This window comes from Thalassophryne amazonica, chromosome 5 (genome assembly GCF_902500255.1).
Source record: "Thalassophryne amazonica chromosome 5, fThaAma1.1, whole genome shotgun sequence".
In the NCBI taxonomy this organism is placed as follows: domain Eukaryota; kingdom Metazoa; phylum Chordata; class Actinopteri; order Batrachoidiformes; family Batrachoididae; genus Thalassophryne; species Thalassophryne amazonica.
This window is the reverse complement of record NC_047107.1, coordinates 11,402,391-11,424,808: the sequence shown is the minus strand read 5'-3', so window position 1 is coordinate 11,424,808 and position 22,418 is coordinate 11,402,391. Positions and strand designations below refer to the sequence as shown.

The 22,418-nt window shown below is 40.3% G+C and overlaps 1 protein-coding gene across 1 annotated transcript in view; it reads right to left on the bottom strand.

The window, feature by feature from the left end:
• Positions 1-22,418, bottom strand: part of LOC117510106 (nuclear receptor subfamily 6 group A member 1-A-like) — a 134,000-nt gene that overhangs the window by 98,975 nt on the left and 12,607 nt on the right. The gene's annotated exons all lie outside the window — the stretch shown is intronic.

Genomic DNA, 22,418 nt, shown 5'->3' with positions numbered 1-22,418 from the left:
AACCCCAGGTTTCTTTTCAGCACTGTAGCCAGGCTGACAAAGAGTCGGAGCTCTATTGATCAATCAATCAATCAATTTTTTTTATATAGCGCCAAATCACAACAAACAGTTGCCCCAAGGCGCCCCACATTGTAAGGCAAGGCCATACAATAATTATGTAAAACCCCAACGGTCAAAACGACCCCCTGTGAGCAAGCACTTGGCTACAGTGGGAAGGAAAAACTCCCTTTTAACAGGAAGAAACCTCCAGCAGAACCAGGCTCAGGGAGGGGCAGTCTTCTGCTGGGACTGGTTGGGGCTGAGGGAGAGAACCAGGAAAAAGACATGCTGTGGAGGGGAGCAGAGATCGATCACTAATGATTAAATGCAGAGTGGTGCATACAGAGCAAAAAGAAAAAGAAACAGTGCATCATGGGAACCCCCCAGCAGTCTACGTCTATAGCAGCATAACTAAGGGATGGTTCAGGGTCACCTGATCCAGCCCTAACTATAAGCTTTAGCAAAAAGGAAAGTTTTAAGCCTAATCTTAAAAGTAGAGAGGGTGTCTGTCTCCCTGATCTGAATTGGGAGCTGGTTCCACAGGAGAGGAGCCTGAAAGCTGAAGGCTCTGCCTCCCATTCTACTCTTACAAACCCTAGGAACTACAAGTAAGCCTGCAGTCTGAGAGCGAAGCGCTCTATTGGGGTGATATGGTACTACGAGGTCCCTAAGATAAGATGGGACCTGATTATTCAAAACCTTATAAGTAAGAAGAAGAATTTTAAATTCTATTCTAGAATTAACAGGAAGCCAATGAAGAGAGGCCAATATGGGTGAGATATGCTCTCTCCTTCTAGTCCCCGTCAGTACTCTAGCTGCAGCATTTTGAATTAACTGAAGGCTTTTTAGGGAACTTTTAGGACAACCTGATAATAATGAATTACAATAGTCCAGCCTAGAGGAAATAAATGCATGAATTAGTTTTTCAGCATCACTCTGAGACAAGACCTTTCTGATTTTAGAGATATTGCGTAAATGCAAAAAAGCAGTCCTACATATTTGTTTAATATGCACTTTGAATGACATATCCTGATCAAAAATGACTCCAAGATTTCTCACAGTATTACTAGAGGTCAGGGTAATGCCATCCAGAGTAAGGATCTGGTTAGACACCATGTTTCTAAGATTTGTGGGGCCAAGTACAATAACTTCAGTTTTATCTGAGTTTAAAAGCAGGAAATTAGAGGTCATCCATGTCTTTATGTCTGTAAGACAATCCTGCAGTTTAGCTAATTGGTGTGTGTCCTCTGGCTTCATGGATAGATAAAGCTGGGTATCATCTGCGTAACAATGAAAATTTAAGCAATACCGTCTAATAATACTGCCTAAGGGAAGCATGTATAAAGTGAATAAAATTGGTCCTAGCACAGAACCTTGTGGAACTCCATAATTGACTTTAGTCTGTGAAGAAGATTCCCCATTTACATGAACAAATTGTAATCTATTAGACAAATATGATTCAAACCACCGCAGCGCAGTGCCTTTAATACCTATGGCATGCTCTAATCTCTGTAATAAAATTTTATGGTCAACAGTATCAAAAGCAGCACTGAGATCTAACAGAACAAGCACAGAGATGAGTCCACTGTCCGAGGCCATAAGAAGATCATTTGTAACCTTCACTAATGCTGTTTCTGTACTATGATGAATTCTAAAACCTGACTGAAACTCTTCAAATAGACCATTCCTCTGCAGATGATCAGTTAGCTGTTTTACAACTACCCTTTCAAGAATTTTTGAGAGAAAAGGAAGGTTGGAGATTGGCCTATAATTAGCTAAGATAGCTGGGTCAAGTGATGGCTTTTTAAGTAATGGTTTAATTACTGCCACCTTAAAAGCCTGTGGTACATAGCCAACTAACAAAGATAGATTGATCATATTTAAGATCGAAGCATTAAATAATGGTAGGGCTTCCTTGAGCAGCCTGGTAGGAATGGGGTCTAATAAACATGTTGATGGTTTGGATGAAGTAACTAATGAGAATAACTCAGACAGAACAATCGGAGAGAAAGAGTCTAACCAAATACCGGCATCACTGAAAGCAGCCAAAGATAACGATACGTCTTTGGGATGGTTATGAGTAATTTTTTCTCTAATAGTTAAAATTTTGTTAGCAAAGAAAGTCATGAAGTCATTACTAGTTAAAGTTAATGGAATACTCAGCTCAATAGAGCTCTGACTCTTTGTCAGCCTGGCTACAGTGCTGAAAAGAAACCTAGGGTTGTTCTTATTTTCTTCAATTAGTGATGAGTAGAAAGATGTCCTAGCTTTACGAAGGGCTTTTTTATAGAGCAACAGACTCTTTTTCCAGGCTAAGTGAAGATCTTCTAAATTAGTGAGACGCCATTTCCTCTCCAACTTACGGGTTATCTGCTTTAAGCTACGAGTTTGTGAGTTATACCACGGAGTCAGACACTTCTGATTTAAAGCTCTCTTTTTCAGAGGAGCTACAGCATCCAAAGTTGTCTTCAATGAGGATGTAAAACTATTGACGAGATACTCTATCTCCCTTACAGAGTTTAGGTAGCTACTCTGCACTGTGTTGGTATATGGCATTAGAGAACATAAAGAAGGAATCATATCCTTAAACCTAGTTACAGCGCTTTCTGAAAGACTTCTAGTGTAATGAAACTTATTCCCCACTGCTGGGTAGTCCATCAGAGTAAATGTAAATGTTATTAAGAAATGATCAGACAGAAGGGAGTTATCAGGGAATACTGTTAAGTCTTCTATTTCCATACCATAAGTCAGAACAAGATCTAAGATATGATTAAAGTGGTGGGTGGACTCATTTACTTTTTGAGCAAAGCCAATAGAGTCTAATAATAGATTAAATGCAGTGTTGAGGCTGTCATTCTCAGCATCTGTGTGGATGTTAAAATCGCCCACTATAATTATCTTATCTGAGCTAAGCACTAAGTCAGACAAAAGGTCTGAAAATTCACAGAGAAACTCACAGTAACGACCAGGTGGACGATAGATAATAACAAAAAAAACTGGTTTTTGGGACTTCCAATTTGGATGGACAAGACTAAGAGACAAGCTTTCAAATGAATTAAAGCTCTGTCTGGGTTTTGGATTAATTAATAAGCTGGAATGGAAGATTGCTGCTAATCCTCCACCCCGGCCCGTGCTACGAGCATTCTGACAGTTAGTGTGACTCGGGGGTGTTGACTCATTTAAACTAACATATTCATCCTGCTGTAACCAGGTTTCTGTTAGGCAGAATAAATCAATATGTTGATCAATTATTATATCATTTACCAACAGGGACTTAGAAGAGAGAGACCTAATGTTTAATAGACCACATTTAACTGTTTTAGTCTGTGGTGCAGTTGAAGGTGCTATATTATTTTTTCTTTTTGAATTTTTATGCTTAAATAGATTTTTGCTGGTTATTGGTAGTCTGGGAGCAGGCACCGTCTCTACGGGGATGGGGTAATGAGGGGATGGCAGGGGGAGAGAAGCTGCAGAGAGGTGTGTAAGACTACAACTCTGCTTCCTGGTCCCAACCCTGGATAGTCACGGTTTGGAGGATTTAAGAAAATTGGCCAGATTTCTAGAAATGAGAGCTGCTCCATCCAAAGTGGGATGGCTGCCGTCTCTCCTAACAAGACCAGGTTTTCCCCAGAAGCTTTGCCAATTATCTATGAAGCCCACCTCATTTTTTGGACACCACTCAGACAGCCAGCAATTCAAGGAGAACATGCGGCTAAACATGTCACTCCCGGTCTGATTGGGGAGGGGCCCAGAGAAAACTACAGAGTCCGACATTGTTTTTGCAAAGTTACACACCGATTCAATGTTAATTTTAGTGACCTCCGATTGGCGTAACCGGGTGTCATTACTGCCGACGTGAATTACAATCTTACCAAATTTACGCTTAGCCTTAGCCAGCAGTTTCAAATTTCCTTCAATGTCGCCTGCTCTGGCCCCCGGAAGACAATTGACTATGGTTGCTGGTGTCGCTAACTTCACATTTCTCAAAACAGAGTCGCCAATAACCAGAGTTTGATCCTCGGCGGGTGTATCGTCGAGTGGGGAAAAACGGTTAAAGATGTGAACGGGTTGGCGGTGTACACGGGGCTTCTGTTTAGGGCTACGCTTCCTCCTCACAGTCACCCAGTCGGCCTGCTTTCCCGGCTGCTCGGGATCTGCCAGGGGGGAACTAACGGCGGCTAAGCTACCTTGGTCCGCACCGACTACAGGGGCCTTGCTAGCTGTAGAATTTTCCACGGTGCGGAGCCGAGTCTCCAATTCGCCCAGCCTGGCCTCCAAAGCTACGAATAAGCTACACTTATTACAAGTACCATTACTGCTAAAGGAGGCCGAGGAATAACTAAACATTTCACACCCAGAGCAGAAAAGTGCGGGAGAGACAGGAGAAGCCGCCATGCTAAATCGGCTAAGAGCTAGTAGCTACGCTAAGCTAGCGGATTCCTAAAAACACGCAAAGCGAATAATGTGTAAATAATTTAGAGGTGATTCAGCAGAAGGAGTGCTTTAGTTAAGGCACGTAAAGATTACACTGGGAAACAAATCGTAATCTAGATAACTAGATCAATCTAACTGCGCAGATCAAACAGCTAACAGATACAGAAAAACACCGCTGTGCTCCGGAACAAGAAGTGATACAATACCGCAGTGAGAGCCGACCACCAGTAGAGTCAAGTAAAAAAGTAAAAAAAAAAAAAATAGAAAGGTAAAAAAGTAAAAAAGTCTTGAAAAAGACTATTAGTTCAAAGTCCAAAGCAGCAGGTAGCAGTCTCTGTGTAAACAGTCCCAACAGAGAGCCAAAATTCTGACTTATTGAGTCGAGTATTCCTTTAACTTTAACTAGTAATGACTTCATGACTTTCTTTGCTAATAAAATTTTAACTATTAGAGAAAAAATTACTCATAACCATCCCAAAGACGTATCGTTATATAAAAGCTAAAGCTTATAGTTACGGCTGGATCAGGTGACCCTGAACCATCCCTAGACTTAGACTGCTGGGGGGTTCCCATGATGCACTGAGTGTTTCTTTCTCTTTTTGCTCTGTATGCACCACTCTGCATTTAATCATTAGTGACTGATCTCTGCTCCCCTCCACAGCATGTCTTTTTCCTGTTTCTCTCCCTCAGCCCCAACCAGTCCCAGCAGAAGACTGCCCCTCCCTGTGCCTGGTTCTGCTGGAGGTTTCTTCCAGCAGGAGTTTTTCCTTCCCACTGTCGCCAAGTGCTTGCTCACAGGGGGTCGTTTTGACCGTTGGGGTTTTTACGTAATTATTGTATGGCCTTGCCTTACAATATAAGGCGCCTTGGGGCAACTGTTTGTTGTGATTTGGCGCTATATAAATAAAATTGATTGAAAATTGATTGATTGAACTTGCACGGCAGGAGCTGGTCAATGACCTGAAGAGAGCTGGCACCACTGTTTCCAAGGTTACTGTGGGTAATACACTAAGACGTCACGGGTTAAAATCATGCATGGCACGGAAGGTTCCCCTGCTTAAATCAGCACACGCCCAGGCCCGTCTTAAGTTTGCCCATGACCATTTGGATGATCCAGAGGAGTCATGGGAGAAAGTTATGTGGTCAGATGAGACCAAAATAGAACTTTTTGGTCTTAATTTCACTCGCCATGTTTGGAGGAAGAAGAATGCTGAGTATCATCCCAAAAACACCATCCCTATATATATATATATATATATATATATATATATATATATATATGTAGTGAGGAAAATAAGTATTTGAACACCCTGCGATTTTATTTACAGTGAGGAAAATAAGTATTTGAACACCCTGCGATTTTGCAAGTTCTCCCACTTAGAAATCATGGAGGGGTCTGAAATTTTCATCTTAGGTGCATGTCCACTGTGAGAGACATAATCTAAAAAAAAAAAAAAAAAAAAAAATCCAGAAATCTCTGCTCCCCTCCACAGCATGTCTTTTTCCTGGTTCTCTCCCTCAGTCCCAACCAGTCCCAGCAGAAGACTGCCCCTCCCTGAGCCTGGTTCTGCTGGAGGTTTCTTCCTGTTAAAAGGGAGTTTTTCCTTCCCACTGTAGCCAAGTGCTTGCTCACAGGGGGTCGTTTTGACCGTTGGGGTTTTACATCATTATTGTATGGCCTTGCCTTACAATATAAAGCGCCTTGGGGCAACTGTTTGTTGTGATTTGGCGCTATATAAAAAAAAAAATTGATTGATTGAAATCACAATGTATGATTTTTTTAATAATTTATTTGTATGTTACTGCTGCAAATAAGTATTTGAACACCTGTGAAAATCAATGTTAATATTTGGTACAGTAGCCTTTGTTTGCAATTACAGAGGTCAAACGTTTGCTGTAGTTTTTCACCAGGTTTGCACACACTGCAGCAGGGATTTTGGTCCACTCATCCATACAGATCTTCTCTAAATCTTTCAGGTTTGGAGTTTCAGCTCCCTCCAAAGATCTTCTATTGAGTTCATGTCTGGAGACTGGCCAGGCCACTCCAGGACCTTGAAATGCTTCTTACGGAGCCCCTCCTTAGTTACCCTGATTGTGTGTTTGGGGTCATTGTTATGCTGGAAGAGCCAGCCATGACCCATCTTCAATGCTCTTACTGAGGGAAGGAGGTTGTTTGCCAGAATCTCGCAATACATGACCCCATCCATCCTCTCTTCAATACGGTGCAGTTGTCCTGTCCCCTTTGCAGAAGAGCACCCCAAGAGTATGATGTTTCCACCCCCATGCTTCACGGCTGGGATGGTTTTCTTGGGGTTGTTGTCATCCTCTAAACATGGTAAGTGGAGTTGATTCCATAAAGCTCATTCTGGTCTCATCTGACCACATGACCTTCTCCCATGCCTCCTCTGGATCATCCAGATGGTCACTGGTGAACTTCAAATGGGCCTGGACATGTGCTTGCTTGAGCAGGGGGACCTTGCTGCCCTGCAGGATTTTAAACCATGACAGCATCATGTGTTACTAATTTAATCTTTGTGACTGTGGTCCCAGCTCTCTTCAGGTCATTGACCAGGTCCTCCTCTGTAGTTCTGAGCTTTCTCAGAATCATCTTTACCCCACAAACTGAGATCTTGCATGGAATCCCAGACCGAGGGAGATTGACAGTCATCTTGTGTTTCTTCCACTTTCTAATAAACAGTTCTTGTAACAGTTGTTGTCTTCTACCAAGCTGCTTGCCTGTTGTCCTGTAGTCCATCCCAGCCTTGGGCAGGTCTACAGTTTTGTCCCTGGTGTCCTTAGACAGCTCTTTGGTCTTGGCTATGGTGGACAGGTTGGAGTATGATTGATTGAGTGTGTGAACAGGTGTCTTTTATACAGGTAACAACTTCAAACAGGTGCAATTAATACAGGTAAAGAGTGCAGAATAAGAGGACTTCTTAAGGAAAAATTAACAGGTCTGTGTGAGCCAGAATTGCTGGTTGGTAGGTGTTCAAATACTTATTTGCAGCAGTAACATACAAATAAATTATTTAAAAAATCATACATTGTGATTTCTGGATTTTTGTTTTTAGATTATGTCTCTCACAGTGGACATGCACCTAAGATGAAAATTTCAGACCCCTCCATGATTTCTAAGTGGGAGAACTTGCAAAATCACAGGGTGTTCAAATATTTATTTTCCTCACTATATATATACACTCAACAAAAATATAAACGCAACACTTTTGGTTTTGCTCCCATTTTGTATGAGATGAACTCAAAGATCTATAACTTTTTCCACATACACAATATCACCATTTCCATCAAATTTTGTTCACAAACCAGTCTAAATCTGTGATAGTGAGCACTTCTCCTTTGCTGAGATAATCCATCCCACCTCACAGGTGTGCCATATCAAGATGCTGATTAGACACCATGATTAGTGCACAGGTGTGCCTTAGACTGCCCACAATAAAAGGCCACTCTGAAAGGTGCAGTTTTATCACACAGCACAATGCCACAGATGTCGCAAGATTTGAGGGAGCGTGCAATTGGCATGCTGACAGCAAGAATGTCAACCAGAGCTGTTGCTCGTGTATTGAATGTTAATTTCTCTACCATAAGCCGTCTCCAAAGGTGTTTCAGAGAATTTGTCAGTACATCCAACCAGCCTCACAACCGCAGACCACGTGTAACCACACCAGCCCAGGGCCTCCACATCCAGCATGTTCACCTCCAAGATCATCTGAGACCAGCCACTCGGACAGCTGCTGAAACAATCGGTTTGCAGAACCAAAGAATTTCTGCACAAACTGTCAGAAACCGTCTCAGGGAAGCTCATCTGCATGCTTGTCGTCCTCATCGGGGTCTCGACCTTACTCCAGTTCGTCGTCGTAACTGACTTGAGTGGGCAAATGCTCACATTCGCTGGCGTTTGGCACGTTGGAGAGGTGTTCTCTTCACGGATGAATCCCGGTTCACACTGTTCAGGGCAGATGGCAGACAACGTGTGCGGCGTCGTGTGGGTGAGCGGTTTTCTGATGTTAATGTTGTGGATCGAGTGGCCCATGGTGGCGGTGGGGTTATGGTATGGGCAGGCGTCTGTTATGGACGAAGAACACAGGTGCATTTTATTGATGGCATTTTGAATGCACAGAGATACCGTGACGAGATCCTAAGGCCCATTGTTGTGCCAACATCCAAGAACATCACCTCATGTTGCAGCAGGATAATGCACGGCCCCATGTTGCAAGGATCTGTACACAATTCTTGGAAGCTGAAAATGTCCCAGTTCTTGCATGGCCGGCATACTCACCGGACATGTCAACCATTGAGCATGTTTGGGATGCTCTGGACCGGCGTATACGACAATGTGTACCAGTTCCTGCCAATATTCAGCAACTTCACACAGCCATTGAAGAGGAGTGGACCAACATTCCACAGGCCACAATTGACAACCTGATCAACTCTTTGCGAAGGAGATGTGTTGCACTGCATGAGGCAAATGGTGGTCACACCAGATACTGACTGGTATCTCCCCCCAATAAAACAAAACTGCACCTTTCAGAGTGGCCTTTTATTGTGGACAGTCTAAGGCACACCTGTGCACTAATCATGGTGTCTAATCAGCATCTTGGTATGGCACACCTGTGAGGTGGGATGGATTATCTCAGCAAAGGAGAAGTGCTCACTATCACAGATTTAGACTGGTTTGTGAACAATATTTGAGGGAAATGGTGATATTGTGTATGTGGAAAAAGTTTTAGATCTTTGAGTTCATCTCATACAAATGGGAGCAAAACCAAAAGTGTTGCATTTATATTTTTGTTGAGTGTATATATATATATATATATATATATATATATATATATATGCACTTCACACCAGCATTGCAACAATGTCGCTGAAGAAACAATGCTGCAGTTGGTCCATTCCGCTGTTTCTGAGGGTGTGAAAATGATAATTTCTCTACAGTGATTGTGGACCTGCTGGTTCTGATTTAGAAGTAGGTCCACAATTTATTCATCAACGTCTGTCAAAGCTATTTAAAGATGTGAATCATGACGAACGGGACTGTTGTCTGTTGTGGGCAAGAAAAAAGAATCGTCCGCTGTTTAATTCACACAGTCGTGTTTTTTTTGAAAACCTCATAAGGTGCATCTTCTGTGGGACAGTGCGCTAAGGTTCTCGCACGGACAGTCAGTCAGCTGCGCAGACTGACTGCCTGTCTGCATGGCTGATGTTCTGGGAGACGTTCTGCTGCATGCCGCACAGCCAGCGCTGTTGGGTATCTCTGAAACACTGTTGCCTGCATTTTGAGGGCCACATTTTGTGAAGTAAAGCCATAGTTTTTATTTAAATCTTGGTTACAGCCTTACTTTAAACCCAAAAGAAACAAGGCATCAGGCCAAAACATGGAAGCCTGTAGAAATGTACTTGTGTCAGGCTCAATGAACCACGCACCTCTGGCACCCTCTTTTGGCTGCCCTTCAGCCTGTTTGTAAAATAAAAATACTACTCTATCATTCTGGGAGGGGGATTGGTCCGTGCCATCAGTCTTTATTATTAACTACCAATACTTCATTAATTTGCTGTCAAATGTCAATGTAATACTAGTATTAATATGTTGCATAACTAGACAATTAGGTAACAGCTCAAAAACAGTTTTAATAACACTAATCCAAATAAATATCAGATCAAATCGAAATAATCGATTTTGAATCTTAAGAACCGGAATCAAATCAATTCTTGAAATTTGAATCGATACCCAGTTCTAGAATTTATCTACCTTCACCAGTCTTCCAACATGGCTTTTTGTAGAGCTACAGTGCCCTCTAAAAGTACTGGAACACATTTTAATTTGTTTATGCCATTTCAAGTACAAAAAATATGAAAAATAAAATTTTCTAAAATCATCTTCTTTAAACACAAATTGAAAGCAAATCCCTAAAACGTGCTAGAAATTAATTCAAAATATATAAGCCAAGATGGTAGGTTGCATAAGTAATGGAAAGCTTTGTTGTAATACCTGGAAATAATCAGTTTTATTGCCAGTTGTCTTCAGACAAGTCAGGGGATGGATACATGAACATTTTCAAGTCACTGAATTATGAAGAAATACAAACAGTATGGCACTCTATGGTAAATATGTATGGAGAAGACAGTTCTCAAACACTGAGTGAGTAAAGCCACCAAGACACCCAGACAACCCAGTAGGAGTTATAGGCTTTTCTGGCTGTGATTGGAGAAATTGTGCATGTGGAAGTTTTGCATTTTGAATCACCAATTATACAGCTTCATAATGAAGTGGTAAAGAGGAGGGTTTTCTTTCACTAAAACATCAAATCTAGGCTTGTATCTCAGGTGTACCTTCTGGGAAATTTTACCTGAACTTTCAGGTCTTCATGCCATTTACACTAATTTTAAAAGTCCTTTTCTTATATAGTACAAGTGGGTCAAAGTTGTTCCCAGGGCCCAAAACTATCAATGATTTACCCAATAAAACTCCCACCAAAAAACTGGCATTTCTAAAGTGATGATGCACTGTGAAAATGTGTTTAAGACCAAACCTGCCATTATTAAGAATTAATGAATGAATAATGCAATAAAAATAAATTAAATAAAATGTAGAAATTACTTCCACATTTATCAAATACATTAGCTAGTTGTTCGGTTGAAAATAAATAAATATGTGCAGGAACTGAATAGATAAAGTTAATTTACTTGAAAACATTATTTCTCTGAAATTTCTGTTTTTCTTAATCATTTCCTTCATTTATTTCCACATTCCACAGTCCTCATCCTTCATAACTGTAAGCTGTACTTGTCAAGAAAAACTGTTGTCTTTCCATCTGTCCTTCTGTACAGCAACACCTTCAGCGAGTCAAGAACTGTAAAAAACTCTCTAAAGCTATTTTTTACACACTACTCTGTCAAAGCTCTGCCTGCCAAAAATCATGCATTTCTGACATTTAGAAATGGCATTTTTTGTGAACTTTGTGTTTCAAGCACGAAATTTACCATACCAGAACCCCTGAAATGCTCACATCCCCTGCTAGATGGCGAGAAAAGCTGCTCAAATGTGCATCAAGGTCTCGACTGTTTACTCATTTGAGAAGTAAACTTTTGGTGAAAATAAGATGTGCTGACAGCAAAAAAAAAATCAATTTACAGTAGTGCCCCTTGCCCTTATGGGGAATTTATTAGTTTTATTACCACAAGGATTTATTGCTGTATTTCTTTACTCACCCATTAATGACGGACATGTGCCTTGATGATGTCACATAACAGCCACTGGTTAATCTGGACAGGGGTTCATAGATCAATTGCACTAGTATCACTCTCCACCAGTACCAGCCAACAGGCAGCCTTCTGCCACAGGAGGAAGCCAGCAGCTTCCAGGTTTTGTCCCTCTTTTGCACCAGCTAAAATGTGATTGTAACATCTATGTGTCTCAAAATAAATTTGTTAAATAAATATGGAATTTGTACCTATTTATTAAACAAGAAATTTAGAGCATGATGGCGCTAGAAGTCAGGTGCGGGGGGGTAAGATCAAGCATTTTGCCTAGTTCAAATACCAAAGGAAACCAGTTCCTGTAACTTCAGCTTTACAGCTCATCTAACATTACAAACTAAGGCCTTGTTCGCATGGAAATGGATGCAATCGTTTTCTTTGTCATTGTCAAAAAGTGTTCTGTAAACATGTCACCGTTTCAAGAAATATCTTCGTACCATTGACTGTAGTACATATGCCACACCTGTATGTGGCGATGTAACACCCCCATCAAAAACGGAGAAGATGCCATGGAACATGTGCATAACTGGAGTAAGGAGCTAATCAACGTAGCAGCAGAAGCTACAACTTTATAAAGTGGCACAATGAGTAAAATAATATACAAATAATGAATGTTTATGAGTTCAAGGCTATGAATATTTCACCGAATTAAATATTCGTTCCATTGAAAGAATGTAAAAACATTCATTATTTGTTTTATATAATGGCTAAAATAGATCCTTGTCATTTGATATTTTATTAATTTATAAACAACAGAAAAGGGACTTACACTTTGGTGTTCCACTGAAACGTGTAGTCCAGTGATGCTGTGCACTGACTTCAGACTTCCATAAAAAAAAATTTGTGTAGTTCCTCAGTCCAGCCAAAAATCACATCAGCATTTCATGTGAACAGGTCTTCATGCATCCAGACGGATTACAGCATGGATTTTGTGTGTGTATGTAGCAGTGTCAGTTAGTTCAATCAAATCATTAGGTCGTTGTCTCCCGCAAACACACACTCGGTCGACTGTGTACGTCCTCAGTGCAGCAAAAAAAAAAAAAAAGACGGCAGAAATGAGTCCAGCTTTTCTTTCTCTCTTCCTGCTAATAGACAGTACAATGGATCTGTTTTTTTTTTTTTTTGTGTGTGTGTGTGTGTGTGTGTGTGTGTCTGTCTCTTACAAGACATAGCAGCGTAAGTTAGCTCAATCAAATTATGTCAAATTATGACACAGCAACCTGGTCAGCGCTTGTGCGTGGTGTACTACCAAAAAAAGCACATGTGGGCACGCGTGCATGTGCGTGCACGAGCATGTGTGGGCGTACACATTCTTGTGTGCGCGCACGAGTGAATACATGTGCGTGTACATGTGCGTGTGCGATCGCGTGTGCGCGCATGCACGAGGACATGCACACGTGCATGTGTATGCAAAGTGCAATGGTACCAAACGCACTGAACTAAATTTGCAATCTAAATGGAACTAAGCCGTAGTCTAAATGCAATGCAACACAAATGGGATGAATTAATCCATGTCATGTGACATACAAAGCACCAATCAAATGGCAAGGATCCACTCAGCCGTTATTATACCTTTTAAGAGAAAGAGGGTTTGCTGGCTGTTTTAAGTTCAATATAACTACATAATATAATTGTAAATACGTTAAAAATACATGGATGACACAAGAAAGTGAAAACACTTACTCCCATTGCGGTCCATTTAAAAATCAAATGACAAAAGAGAAGTAAAAAAATAAAAAATAATAATAATAGTGTGTATATGACAACAACAACCTAAACAATTTATGAATACATTAAAAATGGACTGAGCTCTTCTAAAACTGTTCAGGTCTAAGGTTCTAAAAACATTCTGGACTAATGCCTGGTTCACACGGCAGGATTTTAAAATTATCTGTAGGTTTCCAAAACCTGAGAGACCACACAGGTGGATAAAAAAATCATAGATCTAACAGGTTTGGTCATACAGTGTGAAGTCAACACACCACACACGAACAGATTTCACACACGAACATTCCCAGGTCAGACAGGAAATCTCGCAAAATCTCGAGATTAAATGTGACTTCAGAGTGAACAGATGGAGATAGTTTGTGGACTATTTAAAACAGAGGGAAAAAACAATACAAAAAGAAAAAGAAAAGGTGTTCTTTATAGGAGTTGAGACAGTGCGATCACCGGACTTTCTGGTAAGTCAGAACAGCTGTTTTGATTTTACTTTCTGCTCTGTTACGTCCATCACCTCGCTTTCTGATTGGGTGCACGTCACAATCAGCGGGCCGCATGCTCGTTTGTGGTCTGGGGACACCACACACTGAGATATCGGGCCAAGACAATCCAACATGTTGAATATCCCAGATTTGCGATTGGAACACCCCTGACGTCCTTCCGAGGAGATCAGAGCGCACACGGCAGGAATAACTGATAAGATTATTTTTAGCGTCATCACGGGGCGTTTGTCGGGGCGTCCTTAAGATTTTCAGAAGGGGAAGATCGGGTCTGATATCAGCCTAATTATCTTGCCGTGTGAACCAGGCTTTACACACCATTCCAACTCATTATCCAAACTTTGCATAATTTATTACCACCCTTGAAAAATGACAGCTACCTGTTTTATAAACACTACACGATCTAGAGCCCGTGGATCCCTACGGAGAACACTGTAGTTTTGTGTAATGATGATGGCCAAATGGAAACTCTGACATGGTGGTGCTTGACTTATAATCTTGCTTTTCTACAGTCAGTATTCTACTATGGTCATTAATTACAAGTTTACAAGTTATTAATTACGAGTTTCAAAACTGGAGCATGTTACTGTTGAATAGGCATTTAAAAACTGACTGATGAAAAGACATTAAAAACAGGTTTAAAAGTCAATGCTGACTGTCGCCAATTAAACATTACAACAAAATATCTCGCACATTTTGTTTTCACCAGAATATGTGTTACTGTTTTTTAAATGACAGATACGGATGTGATTTCTTTGTTAGCCTCCAAAATTATGATCTGCTTTAATTTGCACATTGGAGAGGATGAAAAATATCACCACTGAATATCACTAAAAACACTCTGAACACTATTCACACCACTGAGTAATAGATATAAAAGCATATTTAACTGTTTAACCTGTTTTAAACATTTTGAATGGAAAAACACTGAATCAGACTGAATATCAACCATTGCCCGCCCCCCCCCCCCATCAATAAGATGCTAAACTACACAGGCTACAGTGAGATTCAGAGATCAAATTAGAAATCACATTTTCATATTTTGTAAACACGCATTAAATACTCATCTTTGAACCCATGATGTGGAATATTATTCAGTTATTCACATCATAAACCATAAAAAGTACATTTTGAGTTTCCTCAGTATAAATGTACAATATATAACACTAACACAATCCAGTTTGCAAACATTTCTGCTATATCTCAGCTGTCACAGGGTTGGGGAGGATTACTTTGAAAGAATACATGTGGATTACATGTATGTATGTACATACATTTGGATTACTTGTAATTTGATTACTTTTGGATTACATTTCAAAGTAATCCCACCCAACCTTGTCAGCTGAATACAGTTAAAAACCTATTTTAAAGATTTTTTTAATTATTTAGTTTTCCTGAACTGCCTTTATTTTGCATTCACTCACTGATTTGTAGTTTATCTTTTTATCTGGTAGCTGTTATGTTGTTAAAATTCATAACTATTCAACTTGTTTTCTTATCTACTGTCATTTGCAATCTTCCTCAGCTAGCTGCAAAACCACCATCTTGTGTTGGCGTATGGAGTTGTGTGGATTTGATTGTTAATGCCTGAATAGTTCAGACACCCACCCTCATTTACATATTTGGCAAAGAAATATTGAAATAAAAGGGAAAGAAATTAACAGGGAAATAAACCAGAATACAGAATAGAATAAATAGGGAAATAAATGAATAGTTGGGAAAAAACTCAAACCTGAAATTAATGTAAACGAAAAGAATAATTTAAGAAAAATAATAAATACTTCAAGTAAATCAACCTTATGAGTGTTAATTTTTACCTCCGCCAATGAAGTTTGGCGAGGCTGTTTTCACCCCTGTTCGTTTGTTTGTCTGCTCGTGAACAGCCTCTAACCCACAATTTTTTTTATATTGTCATGAAATTTTTACAGAGGTTTCATATCCTGACAGGCAAGAATGAATCATATATTTAAGGTCATAGGTCAAAGTCAGGAAAAATCTTGGAAAATTGGAAAAATCCCTATCTTTTCACATTGAACTAATTTTCAAAAATTCATAACTCTGTCAAAGAAAATTGCACTTCTTTCATAGTTTGTTATGCAGGATAGTTATCAGTCGGAAACCAAGTTCCAAAAAGCAATGACAAATTGTGCATAGCAAAGTTAACGAATGTTCTGTGAAAATTATCTGAAAAAGAATTCAGAAACCAAAAAAGTTGAGAAAAAACTGACAATACCACAAAAAACCTTTGATTCAAGTGCATGAACTAAATACATACCCCTGACATCCTAATTTAGCTTATGAAAAGCCACTTCTAACAGGACTTTGACGAAAAATTTTTCTAAGGTAAAAATTTGTGGAATTGGAAGCTAGTGTTGACTGTTGAGGGAGGTTTGCGTTCTATGAGAGCAATGTTACAGCATCCATCTATTTTTCAAATGTCTGTTCACAATTATTGTCAACAAACTCAGTCATAATAACATTTTTTTATTGTCACATTTATTTCTTGTATTTCTCAATTTATTTATTTACAATAATGACAGTTTTGGTCCTCCATTAAAATGTCAAGAACTCATGCATAAGTTATTGCGGGAGTCCAAAGAGTTTCAAAGCCGGAATGGTAAAATGGAAATGCCAGAAAACAATCAATGTTATTAAAAATCATGTGTTACACAATTTTAGTGCATTAATATTATTTGTGATAGTGTAGAACATGTAATTATTAATGACTACTTGAAAAATTTCTGTGTTCCGCAGAGAGGGGCGTGGTCAGGCACAGCTCATTTGCATTTATTGGCCTCTCTTCATTGGCTTCCTGTTAATTCTAGAATAGAATTTAAAATTCTTCTTCTTACTTATAAGGTTTTGAATAATCAGGTCCCATCTTATCTTAGGGACCTCATAGTACCATATCACCCCAATAGAGTGCTTCGCTCTCAGACTGCAGGCTTACTTGTAGTTCCTAGGGTTTGTAAGAGTAGAATGGGAGGCAGAGCCTTCAGCTTTCAGGCTCCTCTCCTGTGGAACCAGCTCGCAATTCAGATCAGGGAGACAGACACCCTCTCTACTTTTAAGATTAGGCTTAAAACGTTCCTTTTTGCTAAAGCTTATAGTTAGGGCTGGATCAGGTGACCCTGAACCATCCCTAGACTTAGACTGCTGGGGGGTTCCCATGATGCACTGAGTGTTTCTCTTTTTGCTCTGTATGCACCACTCTGCATTTAATCATTAGTGATTGATCTCTGCTCCCCTCCACAGCATGTCTTTTTCCTGGTTCTCTCCCTCAGCCCCAACCAGTCCCAGCAGAAGACCACCTCCCTGAGCCTCGTTCTGCTGGAGGTTTCTTCCTGTTAAAAGGGAGTTTTTCCTTCCCACTGTTGCCAAGTGCTTGCTCACATGGGGTCGTTTTGACCGTTGGGGTTTTTCCGTAATTATTGTATGGCCTTGTCTTACAATATGAGGCGCCTTGGGGCAACTGTTTGTTGTGATTTGGCGCTATATAAATAAAATTGATTTGATTTGATTTACAGTTCCAGACCCAAACTGCTTGTCCTGGGCAGGGCAGAAACAGATAGGATGTGTCAAATCCAGGATCGGAGTGCATTTTTAGCAGGAAGCCTCAAAGAGCTGCTTTGGGGACCTGTGAGACCAACGTAAACCTGCTGACAAGTATAAAATGTGAGCTTTAAGACAATAAGAAGACGCAGACAGATAGCCACACAATTAACACTGTGTCCAGAGTTAAAACTATTCTTTTGTAAAATGTGCAAAAAGCATTTTTACAGATGGGGCCTACTGCATACACTGCTTCTGTTCAGCGGACCGTATGAATAAAGCATTTCTGAATAGAGCCTGATGCACTGCAGTCTGGGATTAAGCAGTGATTTCTGAAAAATACTACAGAAAAACACACATGTTGTGCATTTTCGATTTTTGAGACATATTGCTTTAAGTTTTCTGTCTTGACGCTTTGATGTCTTCCTTGGTCTACCAGTATGTTTGCCTTTTAACAACCTTCCCATGTTGTTTGTATTTGGTCCAGAGTTTAGACATAGCTGACTGTGACCAACCAACATCTTTTGCAACATTGCGTGATGATTTACCCTCTGTAAAGAGTTTGATAATCCTCTCCTTTGTTTCAATTGACATCTCTCGTGTTGGAGCCATGATTCATGTCAGTCCACTTGGTGCAACAGCTCTCCAAGGTGTGTTCACTCCTTTTTAGATGCAGACTAATGAGCAGATCTGATTTGATGCAGGTGTTAGTTTTGGGGATGAAAATTTACAGGGTGATTCCATAATTTATTCCTCAGAATTGAGTGAGTCCATATTTTTTTCCCTCTGCTTGGTCTAAAAAAGTAACTATTACTGACTGCCACAATTTTTTTCTTGATTTCTTATAGTGTTTCTTAAAGCCAGAAAGTTGCCATTTGAAATGACTTTAGTTTTGTGTCATGTCTGTGATCTGCTTTTTTTCCTACAAAATTAAACAACTGAATGAACATCCTCAGAGGACGGTGATTCCATAATTTTTGCCAGGGGTTGTAGAGCCAGAATTTGTTGCTACATGCTTCTTTTCTGTGTTGCTTTATGTTTATCATAGTCCAAAATCAGGTGATATTTCAGTTTCATCGCGCAGGGCATCTCAACAGCTGCTTCTGTGCCATGCACAGTCTCTGCCAGGTTTATAGCAAAGTGCTTGTAATGAAGCTGTATGATAAACAGGGCTCTCATTAAGCCATGGAATAATGGTGCTGCATCATCATGCTATAATTTCAGTGCCATTATACAGATTTTCGAATTAAAGGTGTTCCTTCTGTTTTCCTGGGTAATTATTTGTTTTTTCACATCATTACGAGTTTCTGAGCTTTCCCGGACCGTAAACCTTGGTGGTCAGTGAAATCCTCAAAACCGCACAGATAAATTCACTGTGCACCCTGTTGATGAAAAAGATGATCATCTCCAATAAGAATCAGCCCGAAAAAGGATTTTTTTTGTTGTTGTTTTTTTGAATAGTCAGCGTCACTTTGGATGGACAGTTGTAGTTTCTGCAGCTACACTGATTGCCTTTTTAGAACTGTTATGTGCATGCTCCATGCCTTCTTCTCTGTTTTTTGTGGAAGTGTTACAGCGCCACATGCAGAACCCTTTTTGCAAACGACAAAGAAAACAATTGTATCCGTTTCCATGCAGACACGGCCTTAGTTTGTAATTTTGCATAAGATGTTAAGCTGAAGTTGCAGGAAATGGCTTCTACGGGTATTTGAAAAAGGCAAGAACTTCTACCCGACGAGGGGGCTACACACCTCCATATGTAAACACAGTCATTAGTAAGCTGGTGGTTTGTTTCACAGACCGCAGGGTTGTTTACAGCACGTAAACTTTATGCACATGCTCCACGTTGCCTTCTCTGTTTTTTTGTGGGCGTGTTACAGCTTCACATATAGGCCTGGCCTATATTCTACAGTGTTTTCAGTCTGTTTCGTGTGGATGCAGACATTTCCTGAAATAATGTCAGGTACACACTGTTTGTAAATGACAAAGAAAAAGATTGTATATGGAAATTTCCATTTTTGTGTGGACAAAGCCTCAGTCCATGTGCTCATCTTGACCTTTACATTCTCTCACTGAAGCTCGGGTGCTTGAACCTTCAATGCTGAACCCCCCCCCCCCACACACACACACACTAATTTATCCCCACCCCCAAAGGACCATTAAAGGCTGCATTGTTTTCCAGAGGTCACCCTGAGTTTCATGCCAAACATCAACACAATCCAGGAAACACAAGTGGAGCATTTGAAGACCAACATTTTTTTCCACTCTGCTCAAAACACATCCACACAAACGGAGCGCCAGCAGAGTGGCACAGAAACCCCTGGCACGCTATTTCAATTTGCCTGCAGTCTTTGAGTCAGAGTGGATATTATATGTTCCTAATTATCCGTCCACATCACTTACAAAGACACAGGAGCTACAATCCAGAACAACCACAGCGTGGAATCAACAAGCGCCAGATCGCATTATTAACTAAAACAAAGAGTAACATGCTCTTAAACAGATGAGTGCTGCCCATCTCCAACAGGAACACCGGTATTCCGGGTTCAGCACCAGCGCCTGGCGGAGAACCAATCTGCGTGGAGGCTGAATGCTTGTGCACATGTTGCATTTACAAGGGCCGGTGTGTGGTGTAAAGCGGCTGAAGAGCTTTAACTCTTTTGGTTTTGTCCAGGTTTTCCATCACAATCATGACCAACTGAGACGCGGAGCGGGGGTGGGAGGAATCTGCTGTACTTTTCCGTTCCCCTCCTGTCTGCCTGCTCCTCTCCTCATATCGCTTCTTCTCATGAACTTATCTCTGTGAGCTTGGGGTGAGGGGCGACATGTACGTGGACACAGTGACAGAGGTTAAAGGCATTTGAAGAGCGTGGGACTGAGATCAGGCATTCCTGGCAGCCTCACTGTGATGCTAATCTTTAAAGGTACATGCAGTTGCAGATTGAGCTCATCCAGCAGACAATGGTAACCTGTTGACACTCCAGATAATATACACCCGGCCCAGCTAAATCATTAGCATTGAGTAATACCACAGATAGGCTCCCTATTAATGTTATGTTGATTCAGGTCACAAGTGACGCTATTTTGTTAAGTAATATGGAAAAAAGCAAAGACGGCTGGAGTCTGGTTCTCTGTCTTAGTCCATTTTTTTGTTTAACATTAGAAAGGCTCATTTAAAACTGAGTCAATTTAAATGAGAATGCGTTGGAAGATGGTGCGTGTTTGCTCCAATCATTGTAACTGACAGCTGGGATGTTTTACTATAAAATTTTATTGTCTGTTTTAATTGTCAGACTTACTGTTTTCATACAAGTTGCTGTTTAGGGGGATTTTTACCCAATTATATTGAAAATACAGGAATCTGTACAATATAACTAAGGAACAAACAATTACAGTGCATCTTTAGGTCACAAGCCTGAGAAAGTCTTCTCTCATTGTTTTCTGAGCTTGCTTTGAAGCCCAAGATTTTGGTTTTCACACTACAAACGTTCAAAAACTCTCACAGTTTTATGATTTTATTGTTAAGCAAATTCAGGAAGTGGTAACTGGGCACAAACCATCAAAAGACTTTCCAGGGTGTGTTATTTCTTGATTGTTTAAAAGCCAATCAATCAATAAAAAGACTACACCTGCATTTTTAATGTGATCTGCTAAAAAAATCTAACAAAATCTAACCCAGGCCATGTCCACCATTTGTAGCATCCCGGTGAAAACATTACTGCCGCTTTTTGTTTCTGGAAAGCATTTTGTATTTTACTTTGTTCTTTGTGGTTAGTCAGGCAGGGAGCAGCAAAAGTGAGTGAGTGAGTGAGTAAGTCAACAATAATTCCATCGGTAACCTCATAAAAACGACTCTTTATTCAGCTTTGACATTTTGGACTGATACACATAAGAGAACGATATGCGTAAGGTTCAGCACACCTCAAGTTGTGGGTCATGCCGCCACCTATGAACATGATTCGCATATATTCATTTACATATCAGATTAAAAACAAATGTTGGCACAGTGTTGCATGTTTGGGCTTGCTCAAGCAGCCGCATGTAAAGTAGGGATATGATTTGTGAAGGCTTGTTGCTAATCGCAGGGTCCTGAGAGTTGATTTAATCCTTGTGAGTTAGGGATGCATCGGTACCGATACCAGTATCGGGTATCGGCCCAATCCCGTATTCATTTACTCCTACATAATCATAAAACGTGTCTGACACTCCATGACCTGACATCGCTTTACAGCAGCGTGATGTCACCTCACAATGTGGGATTTTCACACACATGCTCCGAAATTTTCGAACTAAATCGAAATACGTCCATCAATGCTGTCCATTAATTGGCTGAGAGCCGCGGTCCATCATGCGGAGAAAATTCACACACACAGTAAATAAAAAGTCTGACCTGTTTGTGGAATTCATCATCAAATGATCCTGAAGAATAATCCACATAAAGCCTCCTAAGTTTAGACAGAACATCTGAAAATAATTTCTATTCCTCGTGTGGCTGGAAAAAAGTTCCTCTGTGACTTCGGTACTTTGCACCACAGTTCCTCCATCTGAAAGCTGAAGGCTCTGCCTCCCATTCTACTCTTAAAAACCCTAGGAACTACAAGTAAGCCTGCAGTCTGAGAGTGAAGCGCTCTATTGGGGTGATATGGTACTATGAGGTCCCTAAGATAAGATGGGACCTGATTATTCAAAACCTTATAAGTAAGAAGAAGAATTTTAGATTCTATTCTAGAATTAACAGGAAGTCAATGAAGAGAGGCCAATATAGGGTGAAATATGCTCTCTCCTTCTAGTCCCCATCAGTATACTCTAGCTGCAGCATTTTGAATTAACTGAAGGCTTTTCAGGGAACTTTTAGGACAACCTAATAATAATGAATTACATTAGTCCAGCCTAGAG